Source organism: Haliaeetus albicilla, chromosome 13 (genome assembly GCF_947461875.1).
Source record: "Haliaeetus albicilla chromosome 13, bHalAlb1.1, whole genome shotgun sequence".
NCBI lineage: Eukaryota > Metazoa > Chordata > Aves > Accipitriformes > Accipitridae > Haliaeetus > Haliaeetus albicilla.
This window is the reverse complement of record NC_091495.1, coordinates 30,676,981-30,689,939: the sequence shown is the minus strand read 5'-3', so window position 1 is coordinate 30,689,939 and position 12,959 is coordinate 30,676,981.

Below are 12,959 nucleotides of genomic sequence, written 5' to 3'. Positions count from 1 at the left end.
TATTTTCTTCTGTCAAATGTAACAAATTGAAAAGCGAAGCAAAAAAAGAGTCATTTTTATTCATTATAAAAGTTAACTATTGTAACTGTCTTAACTACCTGGCAATGCATGTAAATTTATTTATAATAGGTATGAGCTAGAAATAATTAAAATGTAAAAGTACTTTGAGCAATTTCATAAAACATAACAGTTGTTAAAAGAACAAGTTCTTTAAAGTAACACATCTGTATTACTTTAGATAGGAAATGACTGGGAGTAAGAATTTGTGGCAAAGGAATTTAAAAGACCTGAACCATAAATGTAGCTCTGTTGTTTAGTACATGATGATTACATTTTACTGCAACATCTCCAGCTGAAAAAACAAGACTATTAAATCTGCACATAATTTGAAGACCTTCAAGAGTGCAAATAGCAGTGCCTAAATAATTAAAGGATATTGGTATCACTATGCACCTGCATACCTTGAATTCTAGGGTGAGAACAAACTGTGAAATCTTCCTTCCAAATTTCACTTGTTAAAGCTAGATCTAGCAGAGGGTCAGTGTTGTGAAAAGACAGGTCTGATCTAGAACCTTAAATTTTTAGTTAATATGTTACTAACACAAGGTGTTTTGAAATAATATCAGATTTCCTTCTGACTTAGTCCAAAACCTGGTACATTGTCCTCAGCTTTTGTCCTCACAGAAAGCTAAATTTGGAAAGTGAATCACCTGTTTCAGGAGGAAGTGATCATTTGTTAGAGACTGTGTGTTCCTTGAGATACAGCTAGATGCTTCACATTGGTCTAAATGCATTTATCAGTGAAGGTATCACCTATAGCACTTCTACCTGTGAGAATGGTGTGCAAAAACCTTTTCCTCTTCGAGCTCAATAATTTTCCACAGGCAGTGTCAGAAACTTCCTGTAATTTCACAGTTTTCCCCAGTGGCCAGGATTTACTGACTCTGCTGAAAAGGGAGACTCAGAAACCACAACAGCAACATGTCATGACAATGAGCTAACATGACACCAAGTTCTCTGTATCGAAATGGAGGTGAGGTAGTACAGATATGTGCACTGAAGATTAAGAGATGGTAATGGACAATATAATAAAAGTTAAAATGGAACAAATAATCCAATTGCTTTTTAACTAGTCAAGATTAACCTAGAGATATCAAAGCTTTCAAGTGCTGCTTGGTGTTTGGGGACTGACTGATTTCCAGGGACCTTCTGTTTTGTTTTGTAGCTCTCTCGCTGATGAGGCACATTATTCATCTTTGTCAGTCTCAAAATCTGTATGAGCCTCTGCAGTGATTAGGCTGTGCTTGTTGCAAACTCAATGGAGAGTCACCTCTGCCTACAAAGCTGGTAACGTCCTAAGCTAAGCAGTAGTTTTGCAATGAAATTACACACATTGTAAGGCAGTAGGTGCCCTCAGATGTACAACCTTCCCTCTGTTTCTGCTCACAAAACAGGAAACGACTGGTATGTTCAGAGGCAAAATAACAAAATTCATTAAAATTATCTGTAAAAAATAGAATTGTACTCTAAAAATATGGTTCGTGGAAGTGAATGAGCTCTTTAGCTCAGAGGCTGAGTTTTTCTAGCATGTCATTTGTACAGGCTCTTCTGTATGAAATTAAATGCCTGACTTACATTGCTTTTTCATTGCACTTCTTTAATATGTCAAATAGGAAAAATAAAGGGCATTTTTGAAATCTGTTCATCTTTAAATGTTTAGTAGGGTTCCACTCCCCATAATGTAATTGAATGTCCAAGTATAGGTAGGAAGGAGGTAAAGATTGTTACTCTATAGCTTAAAAATAAGGATGGAAAATGCAATAGTAGTTTTGCTAAAGTCTAAACTTTTACAATGAGAAAATAAAAAGGACTGTTTTGTTTCAACCCAGATCCAAAGACTTTGATTTGGTTAGTTAATTGGAAATGCTTAACATTAAATGTTATTTCCTTGCGATTCCCAGGGTGTTGTTTGGGAGTGTACTCTTCCCTGTGAGCTGAACTCCCCAGAGGACTACACAGCTCAGGACATAATGGAGAATTCCCCTCTGAACAATGTGGTGTTATATGCTCTGAGATGAGCATAATTATGGAGAGAGAGTTTGATGAGGTGGCTTGCACTTCAACTCCTGTAAAGCATTACAATTTAACATACTTAAAATGAAATGTTGTGCATCAACCCTGGACTGAACTGGAGGCTTTCTTTTGCTCAGCACTTTTGAAATGAAACATTTCAGCATACGTGAACCAAAGCTATTGGAATTTTTTACTGCATGAAAACATTTGATATTTGAAATTTTGTCTAGCCAAAGAGCAAGTGTTGAAATACACAGCTTCTCCTGGGCTGGAAATCTGAAATTTGGTTAATGTTAGGTTGGGAGGAAATTCTTGCTGGGATATAGCCTAAGCTTTAGCGATCTTACAAAGTGACTAAAATGTCTGCTGCAACATGTCTGTATTTGTACTTCTCACTGTCGTACAGGGCAAAGGAGGGGAGTACTATTCAACATTAATGAGATTATGTTCCTCAGGAAAAGGCATTGCTGGCTCTGGGCTCAAATGTTGATGGTGCTAAATGCGGCATTTCTTTAAGTCCATAGGTGGAAGGGCGAAAGCCAAGTTTTTAGGATGAACTGTTAGGCTGGTGCTGAATATTCCCTGCAATATGCAAGACTTCCCTCAGACCTCTCCTTTGGAGCAACCCTGAGAGGATAAAGTCATTTTGGAAATGTAAAAAACTGAGTCAGCATCAGAATTAAGAACTGACTCCAAGGATATGAGATTCTCATTGGCTATAGTCACTACTAAACTGTGCACTGGCCTCATTAGAAGAGGCCAATGACTGCTAAATATTAATAGAGTCCCAGGCACTAGAGCAACTGAGATTATGGCAAGCAATTTCTTGCCTTTATAAACTGGAACAATTATATTCTAAAGTATCAAGAAAAGCACCCTTGTTTAAACTGTCCTCAGGAATATCACTATATGTTTCAGTAACTTGATTTGTGATCTGTACAACCAAGAAGCAATGTTCTGATTTATACGTGTCGAAAACAAATTGTATTAATAAAATGACGCTTTCTACTGCAAACGTAGCTGGTTCCGATGCGTTGGTTAATGCCAGTTGCTCCAGTCTCAAACGATGCAAGTGAGCATAAGGCCATTGATTTCAATGAAGTTATGCTAATTTATATCAGCTTAGTAATTTGGTCCCATATATTCCATAGTTAGAGAAAAAGAATACAGATTTGTGGAATTATTTTCTTTCATATCTCCTCAATTGCTCTTCTTTGCTGGATTTATGAGTAATTGACTCATAAACCAGTCTGAATTAAATTAAATGTAATCACTGAGTACTACCTTTGCATCTGCAGCTCAGAGATTGTTTTAATGAATTATTCTGCTGTTTTTTCAGTGTAAGTCTACCAGATGCATCATCATCTGTGAACCTCTCTGTTTCTTCCCACACATGAACAAATGGATTTGGGAGCACTGTGTTGTAATAAGTGGGCCCTAAACCCCCAAATTCTGCACTGGAAGGCGTGGGTAACCAGGTACATTGTTCACCAGTAAAATTATTGGATCCTGCTATCACTGACTTAGAGGCAGCTGCCCAAATGAGCAGGAGGAATAATCCTACTTCAGTAAATAGCAACTTCAAATGCAATAACTGCTATTTACTTAGGATAATGACTTTTTTTTTTTTTCTTGTGTGAATATAAAAATGGTCAGCCAGAAGTTGAATCTTGGATACATGCTGAAGCATTTTTTTTTAGGATCTGTTCACTGTAAAAAAATGACTGTAACTAAAAAAGATTGGACACCATAAATCTCTGCAAAGCATTTTTTTCATGAGCTATATATTCAGTCATTCAGTATTTGGAAAGCTTCAGAATAGTCCTGATGCTATCACATTTAGTTTAAAATATGCCTCAAGGCAGAGCTGGCTTCATTTCACATGGGAAAAATATTCCATAGATTCAGAGAGTTTCTATAGATTCAGAGAGTTTACTCTCAGACAGATTTACCCAAATATTCAACCTCCATGGACTTTCTCCAAGATTCATCCCAATTTTTTGGATTATAATTTTGATTATTACAAATTTAAATACTCAATTCCAAGTCAACTTTTGAAACAAAAATGGAAATAAGACATATAACTGAATTTGAAAATATGAGGTGCTGAAAAAGTACTTACCTTTCTTCATGATTGGATCATAGATATTCAAGCACTCAAAATCAGGTTTTTACAGGTTTTTGCCCTATGTGTGCTACCGTGGTAGCTCATCATACTGTATGTTGTAGAGTTTTACCTGCCCTAACTTGTGAGCTGAGCTGCACTTGCAAGCCTTTACAGAACTTGTATGCTATTATAAAAACTGGGCTACATTTAAATTATAGTGTCAGTTGGACTGGTCAAGAATAGCTTACCAAATCACTGTCTTTAAGCCAACAAGCTTTGTAAAACTATATTGTTAAAATCTGTGGCAAACAAAAGGTTTCATGGCATTTATTTAATGGATGAGCTGTTCAGCAGAACCACCTCTCTTTGGGTAAACAGCCTGGCCTGTATTAGTTTCACAGCTTGACTATAATTACATTATTGGCTGTAATACAGAGTTGAGCAAAGCAAGTGAAAACCAAAATCACATCAAAAGAGAACATTTAAACTAGAAGGCAGTCTTTGTATTAGAAGTTACATTCATTTCCTTTGGCTAAATAATTCTTTTGTGATAGTCAGTTACATATAAAAATAGCCTAATGGAGTAAGCTTTATGAATGGTGGAAGCTGCACAAATGTTATCACTAGACAATAAATAATTCCCAGAGAATGTATCAAGACAAGATAATTCACAGTTCTACAATTTTGACATATTTTGTTAAAAGGGTATTTTGCAGTAAAAGTTCACTGTAGTCTTGCTCATTTTAAAAGAGCATTTTTACAAATCTAGACTCATTTAAGTTTTAAAAATGGTGGAAGATAAAATAGTCACAGAATTAAAAAAAAATTTTCTACGTAATAACACAATGGAGACAGATTATGTTCATATTTTTATTGATTCTTCTACTCATTTTTCAGTGAATCTGAGAAGTGTTTTCCATCTGGTGAAGCTGCTGTGTTGCAACACAGCATGCCAGAAACAAGCAGCAAAAAGTGAAGCGGCCCCAAACCTACTATCCCCAACCTGCTAAAGACGTGCAAAGATATGGAAAAAAGAAAGAAGCTTTGTTTTGTTCTCTCTTTTTCTACTGGTGAGAATAAAATGAAATAACTTTCACAGTTGTGCTATATGTCAGAAACTCAAGCCAGATTTTGGAAAGGCTTAGAAGGTACACAATAGAATATAGTTTGGAATAGATGTGGCATATTCAGGGACTGTGATCACACAGATAGATAGATAAAAAATGCTCCCTCATTTTCCAGACAGCTTAAACAACTACATTTCACTGAACGACAGTCACTAATCACATAAGTGAGAAAGAACAGTCTAGAACTATTTTACAGTTAGCGTAACATGGTAATATTTCTTTCACATGCAAGTCTACGAAAACACATCATGATCAAAATAACTTTAGAATAACTAGATGCCAGTGCATTTCTTGAAGATTGTATGGTGTCCAGATTTTTCTTCCTAACAAATGCATGGCGAAAATTCACACTGGTATCAAGAGCTGAGGGAAGCAGCTCTCCTTTGGAGGCAATCAACTATATATCAGCTGATACTTGGACTGCCTCTTTTGCAGTGTTTTAAGGATAAAAGAGAGGTCACACAAAACATGAATGATAACATGCATAGGTTTTGTAGGTATAGGTTTTGTATATCAAATAATGTTTACACAAAGGCTGCCCTGACTCATTTAGTACCTTTGGTGAAAGGACGTGAAGAACTGTTTCCCCTTCTCTGGTTTGTTATTTTTTTTCTGTCAGTATTTTTTTCGTACGCATTTGAAATGCTGGTTTATCTATAATGCTTTAAGAGAATTAAAATTCTCTGAATAGCTTGTTTTCCAGGGATGCCGTATGATGCATCAAGTTACCACTGTAACAACATCCTCTCCATAATGCAAGACTACAGAGGAGCTGTGTTGGATGACTCAGTAAGAGGTTTATTTATTTGTTTTTATCAAAAAGTAATGACTGACATATAATCCTTCCCTAAGTGTCACTTAGGATGTGGAAGTGGAAGTGTGTTAAGTGAGGTACAGTCAAAAGCATCCACGAGTAAGAAGTGTCTGATCTTAATCTAGTGAAGTGTGTCCATTAATTTATCTGGCTTGGGGTTCAATCTCTGTAAGCAGAAACAATATTGCAACACTATGATTAATTGCAAGTATGCTTGGGATAATAATCATCTTTATGTAAGACTTTTGCTTACCCTCTGCACATTAAAGGCCTTGCATAGGCCTTATTTTCATCCTCTTCATGAGAATCCCACCCCACCTGGCACTTCTAGCCTGTGTATTTCAGGAAAGTAAAGAGTCAAAGCTTTGTGAAGATGCCCAGTGCTCTGGGTTGTCTTTCTTGTGCATCTGCAGATGATCTTTCACATGATGACCAAGAGGAAGGATGATCAAGTAAGTCTTTGCACATACCAAACCCTGGCAAATTTGAGCAAACTGAGATTACCAGCTAAGGTCTTTCTGATAGCAGACCCACCATGAAAGACCAAGCGTGATGCATATCTTACTATAAGACACATGAAGATGGGGATGTGAAACTTGTTAAGTCAGCAATTGAAACTTGAATAGGTGATCGGGAGAAAGCAGTGGATATATATTATTAGACGACAGAAATTTACAAGATCTTTGTGTTATTAAGTGATAAAGAATGTATTTAATACAACAAAATGTATTTGATCAAATGTGCGTGATCCTAAGTCCAGGTCATTGGATTAAGGTTGACAATAATAAGAAAAATTCCTTTGTTTGAAGGACTGGAAATTTTTTGTTGAACATTTTGTCTGACATTGGGGAAAATGTGTATCTGACACAGCTTTAAAGTAAAGAAACATAATTCTTCAGAGAAAGAAGAATTATCTCCTTGCTCTTGAATTAGCAATTACTTTCATTAATATTTTAAATTTCTTCTTTTACTTCTGCTTGATTTTCATGGTAATATTAATTGTGAAAACTATTACTTTTTCTACAGATTTGAAGTTGGTATAATGGAAGTGTGATCTGGAAAGACTTTTGGAATGCGGGACGTGCCACCCACCTCCTCTATGAACATGTTGGTGGTCTCCAGAGAAGATAAATGAGAAAAAAAAGTAGCTACTTCCACTTGCTGCTCATAGAGGCCAGATGGCCAGATGTCTCAGCCACTGTTTGTGGTGGACAGTTAATTTGAGTCAGTGACATGCTGTGCTAGAGCTGGGTAGGATTTAATAGCCTTGTTTCTCCAGGGAAAAAGGATCTGTGACCCCATCTCTTCTGTGCATTCCAGGGCCTAGTAGAGGAAGAGCTATGGCTGAGCACTGAAGTGCTTTGGTAACCTAAGCACAAAACAGAAAAGAAGTAATGTTTTTGGGTAGTGACTTATGGAAACTCTGATCACGAGACCCCTGAGCTAAGAGAAACTACTTGCCTACTGCAAACTGTGGCTGTGCTGCTTCCCAGCTGGTTATGTTCAAACAGGGAGTGTCCCCACACTTAGCTCATGGGTCCAAAAGCACAATTTATTTAATGCAGAAACAGTGCAAGTGAATCTCACTGTTTTATTTTTTGAGTTGTGCTTGGCCTCCTTCACAATTTATGTCTTTTCTGTACAAAGCCAGGGTGGGATCCAGCTGCTCCATGGACAAGCTGTTGTATGGCTGGCAGCACAAACCACCCGGGGCCATGCTGGTAAAGAAAATTTCTAGCTGGTTCTCCCTGGTTATCCTGGCAGGCTGCGCATTTGCCTCTTTCAGTAAGTTCAAGATTTTTAAATATTTACTTGGCTTTTTTCTTTCCTATTAGAAAATGGTGGGGCAATTTGTTTCTAATATCTGCCAGGAATTCTTCAGCTTGTGATGTTAACTTTCCTTAAATTACTAAGCACAATCTTTATGGAGAGAGAGGAGGAAGAGGTCACACTGCTGTCAGGCTGAACCAGAACCTCAGGTCAAACATCACCATGTTGGTGTTGAAGCTACAGGGCCATCACGAGGTCATAGTTTAAAAGTGTCTCTGAGGAGTTACAGTCTTAAATTCCATTAAAAATTAACAGCCCTTTAAGCATCTATCTTTCTGTGGTATTTTGGAAACTGTAGTGTTTTCCAGCAGGAAAGGGAGCTGTCTCCTTCCTGAGGGAAGGACAGGGCCAGTTGGGGGGCTAGTGGGGAGAGCAGGAAGAAGATGGCCAGCACCATCACAGCTGAAATCCTGCCCCCCTAAAAAAAGGTTGCTGCTTCTGGGAAAGGGATATGGCATCATGAGCCCCCAGGAAGAGAAGGAGCCCAGAAACAGCTGGGAAGAAAAAGCAGGGATGGTGGCAATGTGGGATGGTAACTGAAACCGTAGGAAAGTGGGAGGGGGAATGGCAGAGGTGTCCAAAATGAATGGTGAACAAGTGGAGCACAGGAAATTAAGTTGGATGCTTCTGGGCAGAAGTAAACTTTTGATGATCTACTCTGTTTGAGCAGTATTAGACTAGCTGTCAGTCATTACTACAAAAGGTCTGAAGGCTACAGGTTGAAAAGGCATTAGTGCTAATTTTATTTTGTGCACTTAGAAGATTTTAAATATATATATATAAATGCAAAGACACAAAGAATGCATATATCTGTTTGCCAGATGTTTATGCTTCAGCAGTACAGTCAAGCTATTGAAACCTTGATCTCCTTGACCACACTAATTGAAAAGTGCTTAAGCTATGATTTTGAGTCTTTGTTCATTATATTAATATCAAATGCTTCTTCAGTAATCACACAACTACGTGGGAGATGGGGGAATTCAGACATATGAGGTTCAGTGATTCCTGTGAAGAAAAGAAAATAGTTTTTCTGGTGCAGATGTGACCAAAGACTAAAAAGTATCACAGCACATGCAAAATTATGATGTTCTGTATTTAAGGCTGGGTTAGCCTTGGCAAATAGAAAATAATACCTCACTGAGAGCAGACCAAGTACTGGGATCCGATTCATCGGTATGCTCTGGCTGCTCCATCGAAGTGTACAGCTGGTTTTGTGTTGTCGGAGCAACAGAAAGCAGCCAGGAGTTACAAGACAAACTGAGCCAGCATGCGCTTTTTAATTATTATTTTTAAAGGTAAAATTAAAAAAACCAAAACAATGTCAAGCATCACAAAGCCGACACCTGCTCTGCAGTCAATTTGACATGACAGACTGACTTCTCAGAGGCTGCTACGGTTATTTCAAATCAAGCTGCTCTTGAGCATAATTACTGTAACAAGTGTCCAGCCACAGGCTGTACGCAGGGCTGTCGTTCACCGCCTCTCTGCTAGCAGCCAGAGGCAAGCGGAGCCTGACTTACGGCCAGGAAAGGAGCAGTTTAATCCCTGGATTCAGTAAGGTAATTTCGGGCTACAGTCCCTGATGTTATTCTGCCCTTTCTGTGCTGCTTGAGGGAGTTCCAACAGCGTGGGGCAATTCAGGGATACATCTAAGTGCTGTGCCAGTCCTCAAAATGCTGATTTAATGGGTACTGAAACCATGGCTGGGAAGGGGTTAGCTGCTTTGAAAGTACTGACCTTGGTGACCTGCTGAGGCAAAGGTGTCACCTCGGTTGCAGCTTTGGTCTCCTGCATCCCACATGCATGCTCTAAAGGCAATTTGTGATTATTTGTGGTTATTTACAGCTGATTATATAAATTAAAACCTGTGGTAATATTATAGTCAATGTTACTGCCTTACCTGCTCAGGTTTTCTCTCAGAAATCACTGTTGCCTCACCTGCCATGGAGATCCTTGTGTGTTTGCTCAAACTTGCTCCAATTCAAGTGACTTTGCCTGCATACGTACGGTGTTTTGACTGGATAAAGCAACCTAACTCATTTTGACTACAACAAATTACAGACTGATTGCCTCAGAGAGGTCGGTCAGCAGCTGTGACTGAAAAGTGTCTTCCAACTGAGGTCAGTCGAGAGCTTTAGCATCTTTAACTGGCACGCTGGCCAGAAGACAATGTGTGTACCGTGGCTCAGCAAGCCTTCTGGGGCACAGGCTGTTATCTGGTCATCTGCACTGTGCCAGCCGCCAGCCTCTGCTTGGGATCCAAAGCCTGGCTCCAACAGAAGTAAAGGCAAACAACGTGGTTCCAATCATCAAGCAAGAATCTGCCTGTGATTAGTTCTTACTTTGTCATCCCTTCAATATTAACTTACCTCCACACAGAGAAGAACCAAAGAGAACATTGCCAAAGTGAAAAAATGCAGTAATGGTGGCAGTCGGTAACTGTATTGGGACTGGGGGAGCAAGAGAGCCTAGAACCACTGCAGAGCAAATCCCCAGAACAGGAACTTTAGTTTGATCACAGCAGTAATGTCATCTCCTGTAACAGATACCTGAGTATATGTTTAAGGGTTTTTATGAATATTTTTTTTCCTAGTTAGTTGGATCCCTTTGTTTAGTTCTTAGATTTACAAGAAGTACACATTTAAGAGCCCGACTTTCTTTACCCCTGTAAAGTTCATAGACCCAGTTTTATAGTGCACTCAGTACCATCCTTGTTAGGTGAGACCTACCACGGACATTTAAGACGTGATCACACTGTAAATCAGGCCCTGTAAAGCTGGCAAATAGAGAAAATCTGGTTTTCTCTCTTGTGGTTGACACTAGAATAACAAGGATACTGATATGGGTTGATATTTTTATAGGCATGCAGACAAGAATGTTAAATCCCTCATTTTATTTTTCATTTCATTCTCACTGATTAGTGAAAATGGAGGGTGAGATATGACCTAGCGAGGCTTCAGATCGGATCAGTAATTGAGACAAATTCCAGACATGAAAGGACAGCCTGATGTTTAGAAATCATTAAGGGCTGAAAAATTCATGCTGTGAGGGAGCTGGAATAAAACAGTTCTTTGGAAAATAAACAAAAACATGAGAAACTGCTTTCAGAAGTTCTGCTGTGAGGTTTATTGTGCAACTGCCAGTTTTGTAAACATTTAAGTTGTTTGAATGAGTGTCTTGACCAAGGCAAACGGGCAGCAAAGGGCAACTGGTCTTGCTTCCAGCTGTGTGCTGATCAGTGACTTATTAATTGGCTTTGTAAAATTTAAATTTGGGGTTTATTTTTAACTAAGCAGATTGGAGTTATTGCTGGTATTACTATATAATGTATACAAATGAACAAACTTTACCTTTTGCTGTATACAATTTGTGAGTGGTTTCGTTGGTATTTTATGATTCATTCTTCTAGTACCAGTGTATGCAGAAAGTCCTGCCTAAAAGGCGTCCATTTATTTTGAGTTTTGCTTTCTGTTTTCTTTTGTTTTTCCGTAGTTAAGCTGAGGGAGGGGAAGTCAGGCTCCGCACCAAGCCCTGGTGAAAATGAGTTGACGGTGTATTTATTCTTTGATGCACTTCAGAGAAACATCAACAGGAGCACTTTACTCGGGGAGAGCACCTTAGCAGAGCTTCTGCAAAGCAAAAGTGTTGCAGTTCTCAAGGGAGACGATTAAACGGGGGGCATTAATCTCTTTCAGAAACAGAAAGCACTTGATATACTGCAGCAGCTAAGGTTGCCGAAACGTTTCCGCCTCTTCCCTGCTGCAGGTTTTTTCCTTAGTTCCCTTAGTTCCCTCATGCAGTAAAAATACCCACCGCCTTTCGGCAGGTGCAATTGAGCCTGGGAGAGCTAGAAATTCAGCTGTGTTGGCCAAACAGAGGGGCTGGTAAACTGCAATGGCAAAGCGGGTCATCTGGTTGGTGGCCACTTGGCTTCCACGCCATCAGGTGCAGCGTGGTGCCTGTTTGCAGAGCACGGGGTGCTGCAGCAAGCGGCACTCTTCTGCTTCTCTGCTTCCTGACCGGTGTTACCTGGGAGAGGGCTAAGACAAGAAGTCTCAATAGACGTGCTAGCTGCCTCTCTGTTGCCATGTAAGACTGAGTCTTGCTGTTCAGCTCATAGTGTGTTGAATCTTATTTCTCTGGAAATACCATTCTTCCAGGATCAGGAGAGAAAGCAGCACTAATAAAACATTTGTCTTTAGCCTTACCCCTTCTCTTTCACTTCTACTACCTTCTTTGAAGTGTTACAGTTTGTCTAGGGCCTCTTTATAACTTGTTTCTTAATAGGAGAAGCAAATCTCTGCATAATGCTGTCCCTATTTCCCTAACAATCAGAAATCTTCTAGCCTTCCTGACACTACAATGCAGATCTCCATCATAATTACAATGACTTCCAAAAGTGTTCTCCTGCTGCATTACATCAAGGTGTAACGATATAAGGAATATAGAAGATAGATTATTTAGCCTTTTTGCACAAGGGTTGTATGACCTGTAGAAGATACAGGAACTGAACTGAGACCTTCATGATCCACCTCCTAGTAATATTTTCTTTCTAGCAGGGCTATGAGAGATACTGTCAAGGAGAGATACTGTGGGAGATGTGCCGGCTTAAATTTTGCTACAGTACATGTTTAGTTCATTTCTCAGCATGTTGCTGCTCTGGACTGGGGCAAAGACCCAGACCTTGTACTCCAGAGCAGTCCAGAGAGGGAAAGGCAGATACAGGACCTTAGCCACTTGGTTGAGGGGGCAGTCAGATCACTTTTCTTGATTCATTCTCGTCATCAGCTTATCAATCTACTTCACGATATAGCACTAATACCTCCCTAGCGTTTTTAATTATTAACTTACAAAGTTCATCTAAAGCCTAAAATCATGCAAGTAGGTATTTGAGAGAGATTCTTGCCTGCTGTGAAACCACAAGTTAATAGAAACAAAGAAACCGCAGCACAGCCAGCTACTGGTAGCCATGGGCAGCTTATGCTGTAGGCACTGGCAAAGTCAGGGG